The sequence below is a fragment of the Lipotes vexillifer genome, unplaced genomic scaffold, assembly GCF_000442215.2.
Source record: "Lipotes vexillifer unplaced genomic scaffold, Lipotes_vexillifer_v1.1 scaffold316, whole genome shotgun sequence".
In the NCBI taxonomy this organism is placed as follows: Eukaryota; Metazoa; Chordata; class Mammalia; order Artiodactyla; family Lipotidae; genus Lipotes; species Lipotes vexillifer.
The window spans coordinates 697,588-706,497 of NW_006780802.1; the positions used below are offsets into that span (position 1 = coordinate 697,588).

At 37.4% G+C, this 8,910-nt stretch overlaps 1 non-coding gene across 1 annotated transcript; it reads left to right on the plus strand.

The window, feature by feature from the left end:
* The first annotated feature begins 3,550 nt into the window (after positions 1-3,550).
* Positions 3,551-3,624, plus strand: TRNAN-GUU (transfer RNA asparagine (anticodon GUU)). The gene has a single exon. It is a non-coding gene; the product is annotated as a tRNA-Asn (tRNA).
* Positions 3,625-8,910: the final 5,286 nt, after the last annotated feature.

Sequence of the window (8,910 nt, forward strand, 5' to 3'; positions counted from 1 at the left end):
TTGAACCCATTAGAATAGAATATCAGTATATTATTTCTGCCTTAATTTGCCTTTTCTCATATACCATGTCTGTTTAATTAAAAATAAAATGGAGATTATTGTCTGAATAATTTCACAAAATTTCCCAGCTGACACAATTTTTAAAATGATGGAAAAAAGGTATGATATTCTAATATACCTGTCTCAATTTTCTTATTTTATGTGTAGACCCAATTTAATGGTCAACTATGGGAGAAGTATGCTCTATGAATACTGTTCTGTGTCATGCTGCTACTGGCCTGCTAACTTGATAACTGACCCTTAGTCAACAATTTTGAATGAGAATGATACTTTTAGTGAGTAGGAAGTATCATTTAAGCTTGAGCCTGGTTGGAAGGATTTGACTCCCCTTTACTATACATCAGTTTTGAAATGTGACTTCAGTTAGTTTTGAAAATTGGTCTCATAGTTCTTCTCTTGCTCTTAGAGACTCCTGGTTCAGCATTCTCTTTCTTTCTTAAATTAATTAATATTGGCTGCGCCAGGTCTTAGCTGCGGCATGTGGGATCTTTAGTTGCAGCATGTGGACTCTTAGTTGCGGCATGCACACAGGATCTAGTTCCCTGACCAGGGATTGAGCCTGGGTCCCCTGCATTGGGAGCGCAGAATCTTACCCACTGGACCACCAGGGAAGTCCCCAGCATTCTCTTTTAACTGATTTCCTGGTGCCACAATCTTCCATTTATTGAGATGATTTCTCTAACGCATTGATTTCTTTTTACATTCTAACTGGATTTTTCATTTTTAACAACTCAGTCCTTTTGAAATACAGGAATTGAAAAGAAGGTCATGCACAATTGTGTTAATGGAAATCCTGTGAGTTGCCTCTTCTGTTGGTTTGAAGCTGGAAGCACATCTTCTGAGAGCCTTGGATTCATGCTTCCAGGAAGGTCTATAAATCAGTGTAGTCCATCTTGCCTTGGATGTCAAGACAGGTGGATCCCATTTGCAAGATGTTCTTCTCTTTTCTTCCTCTCTAAGAAGGAAATAAAATATACAGGCCCATTAACCTGCAGAGGTCAGCTTCTTTGATAGGGCACATTCTTGGAAAAGTTAAAGTTGCAGTTCACTGTGTATGATATACAAAAAGGGGGTAAGATGCCCAGTCCTTTTCACTTTTAGCAATTATAAAGACCTAAGTATTAATGAAACTTTAATAATCATTTGTTGTGGGTTACCCTGAAATTTCAGGAAAAATGATGTATGTTTCTAAAGTTAATCCAGGGCTGCCCTGGTGGTGCGGTGGTTAAGAATCCACCTGCCAATGCAGGGGACACGGATTCTATCCCTGCTCCGGGAAGATCCCACATGCTGGCCGGGCAGCTAAGCTTGTGCACCATAACTACTGAGTCTGCGCTCTAGAGCCCGTGAGCCACAACTACTGAAGCCCGTGCGCCTAGAGCCCATGCTCTGCAACAAAGAGAAGCCACCACAGTGAGAAGCCTGGGCACCACAACGAAGAGGAGCCCCTGCTCCCCGCAACTAGAGAAAGCCCACAACGAAGACCGAATGCAGCCAAAAATAAATAAATAATAAAGTTAATGCAGTGGGCTTAATTTGTCTTTAAAAATTGGGCATAGATATTAAGGCCTAAAATGAGACAATCACAAAGATTTAGATGACGACACATGCTTTTATTTTTGTAAATGGGTATTTTGCATAAAGGCTGCATTTGATATACGTAATTGGAGTGAAATGTTGATATTCCATTCAATATGTTTAATATTTATATGTTCTTTTGAAGTATTTACAAATGGAGAGACCAAAAGGCAAAGCTAATGAACCGTGGACAGAGCAATTTATTTTTTTAAAAATATTAACAACTACAGAACCAGGCTGAATTTTAAACAAACAATGATCACATAGAAAAAAAATTTTAGCATACAATGAGCTAATTATTTCTTTCTGAATTATTTTTTTCTCGTCAACTGTTTCCCAACATCTCTCTTTTTTAGAAGTTAAAATGTTAGTATGATGACTGAAGTGAGGAAAAGAGATTGGAGCTTAAGATAGTCACACAAGTAGAACCGTTCCTAATATTCTAAGCAGCAGAGTAAATACTGAATGAAGGGGTGGTGAGGTACTAGTTGCAGTCTGTTCTAACTGAATAGTCACAAGCACAGTAGCAGAGGAGAGAATACTCATTTTGGTATTCAGAGAAGAAAAACCAGTGCCTAATAGTTTTAGTTCACATTAACAGGTACATAAAACATAAAGTATGAACGTAGCATCATATAACGAAATCAGACTCATTATATGTTCTTTATAAGTGCTTCCTAGATTTTTTTTTTCAAATTTAAAATTTTCAAGTGCACTTCTAAAAGTTTTTTGAGACCAGAGTGGTACAGCTTGGTATGATTCACAGCTGTTTGATATCTCAGCGCTTTCAAGGAACTGCACTAATTGGTTCCAAAGCCAATTTCAGTTGTCTTAACAAGCCACAGGAACTCAGAATGTTGACTGGACTAAGGCAGGTCGCATACAACTTCTATAAATCATGATACGAATTCTTTCTCAAGGGATTCTGGACAGAGCAATTTAGTAACTTAAAAGTTTAAGTATAGAGTTGTCAAGTGGAAACTAGCAGTTCTCTGAGGCGGGAATAGGAGAAAAAAGTGCCTGGAGTTTTGAAGAGTACCTCAAAAGGCATCAGGAACTATTCACACAAAGGGTAAGATTTTCATGTAGGGTATTTACAGGGATGTAACGTTTGCCAGAGGTGTTTCTGTGTTAGGGATTTTCAGGCGTTAGTCATAAATCATACTGTTTTTCTTCTCTAACTTCTCTTTCCTCATATTGGGTTATATATATCCCATGAAATGTACGTTTTAAGTGGCATGGCTCAAATGTGGGTGTACAGGCTAATTCCAAGGAAAAAACAAGAGCGGATTTAGCAATGAACTACAGCGTACAGGGATGTACAAGAATGTTACTGTAGCTTTTCCCCCAATGTCCTTTTCTAGTAACAAAATGTTAGTGACAAGTAATTGTACTATAGGTTAGTACACAACAAATAGGAATTGCATCTACGTATTTAATAATACCTGAAAATAAAAATAAAGAAGGCAAATACAATTCAGATGTCCTTGGGAATGCTACACAAGTAAATTATTAAGATGAGTGAGCAAAGTACTGGACGAAGAGTTTGAAATAAAAGGAAAGTTTCTCAACTCATAAGATTAAATATTAAAATTTTTATTTCCCTATAAAACAAACATAATAAATAGTTATCTCCATGAAACAAAACGTTCCAAACGGGAGGGAGTGGGGAGGTGGGGGGAACAGCAGTATTTTAATACACGTTGCAATCTGAAATTCTGCTTGATCTTGCTGTATTTTAGTTTTCCAATATGCTTTAAAGGTGGAAAATAGAGTTAAAGGGTTAGAAATGTTAAGTGGAAAACTCTGATTTTAATGATAGGCATCAGGGAGCAGAAAAGAAACGAACATTCACACGCTGCCTTTATTATTCTTCATAAAGGTTATGGCTGGAGGACGCCACCACATCAGAGTCTCTGTGGCGCAATCGGTTAGCGCGTTCGGCTGTTAACCGAAAGGTTGGTGGTTCGAGCCCACCCAGGGACGCTTACCCCTTTTACAGGCGGGTGCCCGGTAGTTTTGCACAAATCATGGAGTTGAGGCCTCTGGGCAACGCAGGCGTGGATTTCGAGGGGCCGGAGAAGAGAAACCGCGGATCTCACTTCGCGGTCCAGCAGGGGGTGGCTCTCCAGCTTCCGGGCGCGCTGGGGCCCTTCCTCCAACCCCGGCGGCCGGGTGGGCGCTTCCTGCCGCCCCGAACAGGCGTGTGGGTCCAGCTCCTTAAGGACCCCGCATCCTTTCGCTTCCACTCCCTGGGTTCCTAAACTCCGGCCCTCTTCCCCCTTGCTCTTTCCCGAAACCCCCGTCTCACAGCTCCCAGCCCCGCCTGGCCGGGCTCCCGCGGGCCCTGGTCAGGCAGCGGCGCCCAGAGCGCGCAGAGGCCGGGCGGCCGCCGCGTTCCGGCCTCGTACTCGCTGCCCCGTCTCCAGGCGCGGCCCGAGCTGGCCTGGTTCTGCTTCAGGACCCCTGCGATGTCAGAGGTCGACTGAATGTATGTATTTAGTGTCAAGTTCAAGCTGTACATTGGCTTAAAACGCTCCAGGTTTTTTATCTGTTGGTTTTTTTTGTTTGTTTGTTTGTTTTAAAACTAATGTTGAATCGTGCAGCGTTTCGTCTGTTCCCCGTCAGCGTAAACAAATATTCCCATAATTTAACTTAGACTAACCTTCGCATTGGTAAACTAAGAAATGTTTGTCGTAAAGCCTTTGTGTGGACACTATTGTAAGAGCATTTGTATGTTATAGTTTACTTTTTCTACTAAAGTTTTAGAATTTAATAGAGAATAGAGTAAACCTGCAAAGTGTCCCATATATTCAGAAAGGGAGAAAACTTTTTTTACAACTTATCATTGTTACACTTTAAAAAATCCCCAAATTATGAGAAAGATTAAAGTGAAACTGCTAACATATTTTGCTTCGACATTCTATAAGCATATTACCATTTATTTAACAAAAAAACTCTCCAAAATCGTTACCTTGTACTTTGTTCTCTAAATATATGCTGCCTTGGTGATGTAATCAGTTTCACCATAATAATTAGTCTTGGGCATAGATTAATTTGAAAGACGGTTCTGGAGAAAAGTGGTATGTCTTATTCCTGCAAGTATGTAGTTATGCTCTGCTTTATGTTTTCCCCTACGTTAGCATATTAATAAAGGCTAACATTTTTTGAGTGCTTACTACCTGCCAGGCACGCTTCTAAGTGCTTTCCTGGATGAAAGTGTGATATCCGTGCAACAACTCTCCCAGGGAGGTCCTATTGTTTCCATTGTATTGGTGAGCCAACTGAGGCTCCAGTGCAATTGAGTGATTTGCCTGGTCACAGTTAGTGCCTAGCACAGTGCAGATTTAAACTCGAGTTGTCAGGCTTCAGAGCCCATGCTTCTCACTCCTGTACTACCTACCCAGAAGTTCTCTCCTCTAAAATAGAGCTAAATGCAATTCTACCCCCACCCATTAAAAAACATTAAACAAAAACAACCTTCTAGAAATTTTGGCATTAAAATTAATTTTTTAGTTTTGAAAATACATTTTAAACTTTAAAACCAAGGTGAGATTTGAGATCAAAAGGTATAGTAAGAGATGATGACCCCTTGGTTTCCCAAATAATATATTCTAAAATCTTAAGAATTTTAATCTGGAGTCCACCATTGGAGGAACACAAATAGTGGTCCTGTTATTTTGAAAGTATGTATAACTATAAAGGAAAATCTAATTTCTGTGATAAAAAGCTATGTTTAAAGTTGTGGAAAGTCAGTTTTGAATACCACTGAGGAAAGCCATTCTAGAAAGAGTCAACATATAAGAATCTAGAGCAAAGTTTTACTTTCTTCTAGCAAAATTCTTCATTGTTATTATTAAAGTAGTGTATGCCTAAGGTTATAGTAATAAGTATATGTACAAATTTAAGTACAATGATGTTTACTGCAACATTATTTATAATAGTGAGAAATTACAAACAAGGTAAAATATGCAACACTAGTGGAAATGGTGAAATAAATTATGGTATGTTATTTAAACATTGGAATACTATACAGCCATTTACAAAATGTGTTTCAGGAAAAAAAGCCTTTGGACAATGTTAAAATATTACATTAGGTATAAGAAGCTAGATTCAAAACTATCAAAAAGCAGGATCCCAATTTTGTAATGAGACTGAATTACTTACATAGATGATCTACAAATATTTCTTGATGGTGAATACCATCAAGAAATATTTATAGATCTATACCAAAATAAGATTACACCAAAATAAGAATACACCAAAATAAGATTATCAATGATTTTTGTCTTTTTTATACTTTACTTTCTATAAGTTCTTTATTATCTATAATGAACATGTATTATTTTTATTTGTTAAATAACATTTTTATAACATAAAAATAATACCTGAACTCATACTGTATATAAAATTTTGAAAATTTTTTCTCTCTTAAAATTAACATTGAGGGAGAATAGGGAACTCAGATATAAGCCTTTGTGGGTATGGTCAATGATTCTCAATGAGTGCCCAGACCGTTTAATGTGGAAAAGACAGTCTTTTCAATAAATGGTGTGAAGAAAACTGGATATCCACATGCAAAAGAATGAAGTTGGGCCCCTACTTTACACCACATATAAATATCAGCTCAAAGTAAATCAAATACCTAAGTGTAAGATCTAAAATTATACAACTCTTAGAAGAACACATAGGGGGAAAGCTTCATGACATTGGATTTGGTTATATTTCTTGGATGTGACACCAAAAGCACAAACAACAAGAATGAAAATAGGTTAATTGGACTACATCAGAATTAAAACCTTCTTTGCAAACAAAGGGCACTGTCAGTAGAGTGAAAAGGCAGCCCACAGAATGGAACAAAATATTTGCAAATAATATATCTGATAAAGATTTAATATCAGATATATATAGAGAGAGAATATATACAGAACTCCTACACCTCAACCACTACAAAAAAAAAAATTTTTAAATGGACAAAGGATTTGAGTAGGAATTTCTCTAAAGAAGATATACAAACAGCCAATAAGTGCATGAGAAAAAGCTCAACATCACTAACCATTAGGGAAATGCAAATCAAAACCACAATAGATATTACCTCATATACATGAGGTTGGCTATCCTGAAAGACAACAACAACAAGCAGAAAATAACAAGTGTTGGTGAGGATGTGGAGAAATTGAAAGCTTTGTGCGTTGCTGGTGGGAACATAAGATGGTACAGCCACTATGGAAAATAGTATGGTGGTTCCTCAAAAAATTAAAAATAGAATTACTATAAAATTCAACAATTCTGCTTCTGGGTACATACCCAAAAGGATTGAAAGCAGGGTGTCAAAGAGATATTTGTACACCCATGTTCATAGTAGAATTATTCACAGTAGCTAAAATGTGGAAGCAACCCAAATGTCCATTGACAGATGAATGGATAAGCAAAACATGGAACATACATACAATGGAATATTATTTTGCCTTGAAAAGGAAAACCATTCTGACATACACTACAACATGGATGAACCTCGATGACATTATGTTAAGTGAAATAAGCTTGTCACAAAAATACAAATACTGTATGATGCCACTCATATGCGGTACCTAGAATAGTCAGATTCAGAAACAGAAATTAGGATGGATGGTGGCTGCCAGAGGCTGGGGGAAGCAGGGGAATGTAGAAGTGCCGTTTAATGGGTATAGAGTTTCAGTTTTGCAAGATGAAAAGAGTTCTAGGGATTGGTTGCACAACAAACTGAATGTACTTAACACTATGAACTGTACACTTAAAAGGATTAAGATGGTAAAATTTATGTAATGTATATTTTTACCACAATCTTAGAAATTATATTTAGGGGATTTGTTTCCCCTTGTTATATAAGACCTATTATAAAACATATAAGAAAATAGGATATTGATGCAATTGTTTCCAGTGGCCTACTTATTTAAGAAACATACTTAAGGACATTTAATTTTTTAAGAAGGTAGGCGCTCAGGGAGGGGTGGCGGGGGGAGCATAACTCCCCACTCCTTAAGTGTGTGCTGTGTATAGTGATTTTCTTCCAAAGAGTACAATATGGAAAGTTCCCCGGGGGTGGGGGTGAGGAAAGAATAGCATTATAGTGGAGAAACCCAACAAACACTGCCTCAGCCAGGGGAACAAGGACCTCAGTAGTGACAAGTCACATTGATAGTTGGTACCCTTATATAATGACACTTTACCTCTGTGCTCTTCCTCTTCCAAACCCATAATCCCAATCTATTCATGATGAAAACATCAGATCAATGTCAATGGAAGGTCATCCTACAGAATACTTGACCAGTACTCCTTAAAACTGTCAAGGTCCTCACAAACAAGAGATGTTTGAGAAATCGTCACAGCCAAGAGGAATCGAAGGAGACAAGACAAGTAAATGTGATGTGGTGTGCTGGATGGGATAAAGACGTTAGGCAAAAACTAAGGAAATCTGAATAACCTGTGGACTTTAGTAATAATAATATGCCAATGTTGGTTTATGAATTGTAACAAATGTACTATATTAATGTAAGGTGTTAATAACAGGGGATACTGAATGTGGGGTATGTGAGTACTCTGCATTATCTTCTCAATTTTTTTACAAATATAAAACTGCTCTAAAAAATAAAGTCTATTTAAAAAAAATAAGGTAACCCTGCAGAACAGTGGGGAAAGGACTGCATTTTCAATATATGGTATGGAAACAATTGGATATCTATATGGAAAGAACGAAAATTGGATCCTTACCTCACACCACACACAAAAAGTCAATTCCAAGTGAATCACAGACTTAAGTGTGAAAAATGAAACAATAATGCTTTTAGAAGATAATACGAATATCTTCACGACCTCATGATAGGGACTATCTTAAGACAAAAAAAAGAAAAAAAGTCCCACTCATTACAAAGGTAAAGGTTGATAAATTTGATTACATCAAAATTAAGAGGTTATATTCATCCAAAGACACTCTTAAAGAAATTAAATGGAAAGCCAAGAGTTGTAATTCATAAAACCAACACTGGATCATATATAGATTATTTTTAAAAAGAAGGAGGAAGTGGAGGAAGAAGAGGAGAAAAATACCTAATAGAAAAATGGGCAGTAGATGTGAACAGAAAATCCAAGTGGCCTCTAAGCAAATGAAAAGATGCTAAATTTCATTAGTAATCAGGAGAATGTAAATTACATATAGAATGACTTACCACTACACAGGCACCAGATTGGCAAAAATTTTAGGCTAACACTTGCAAGAGTTGGGGAGGACCCAAA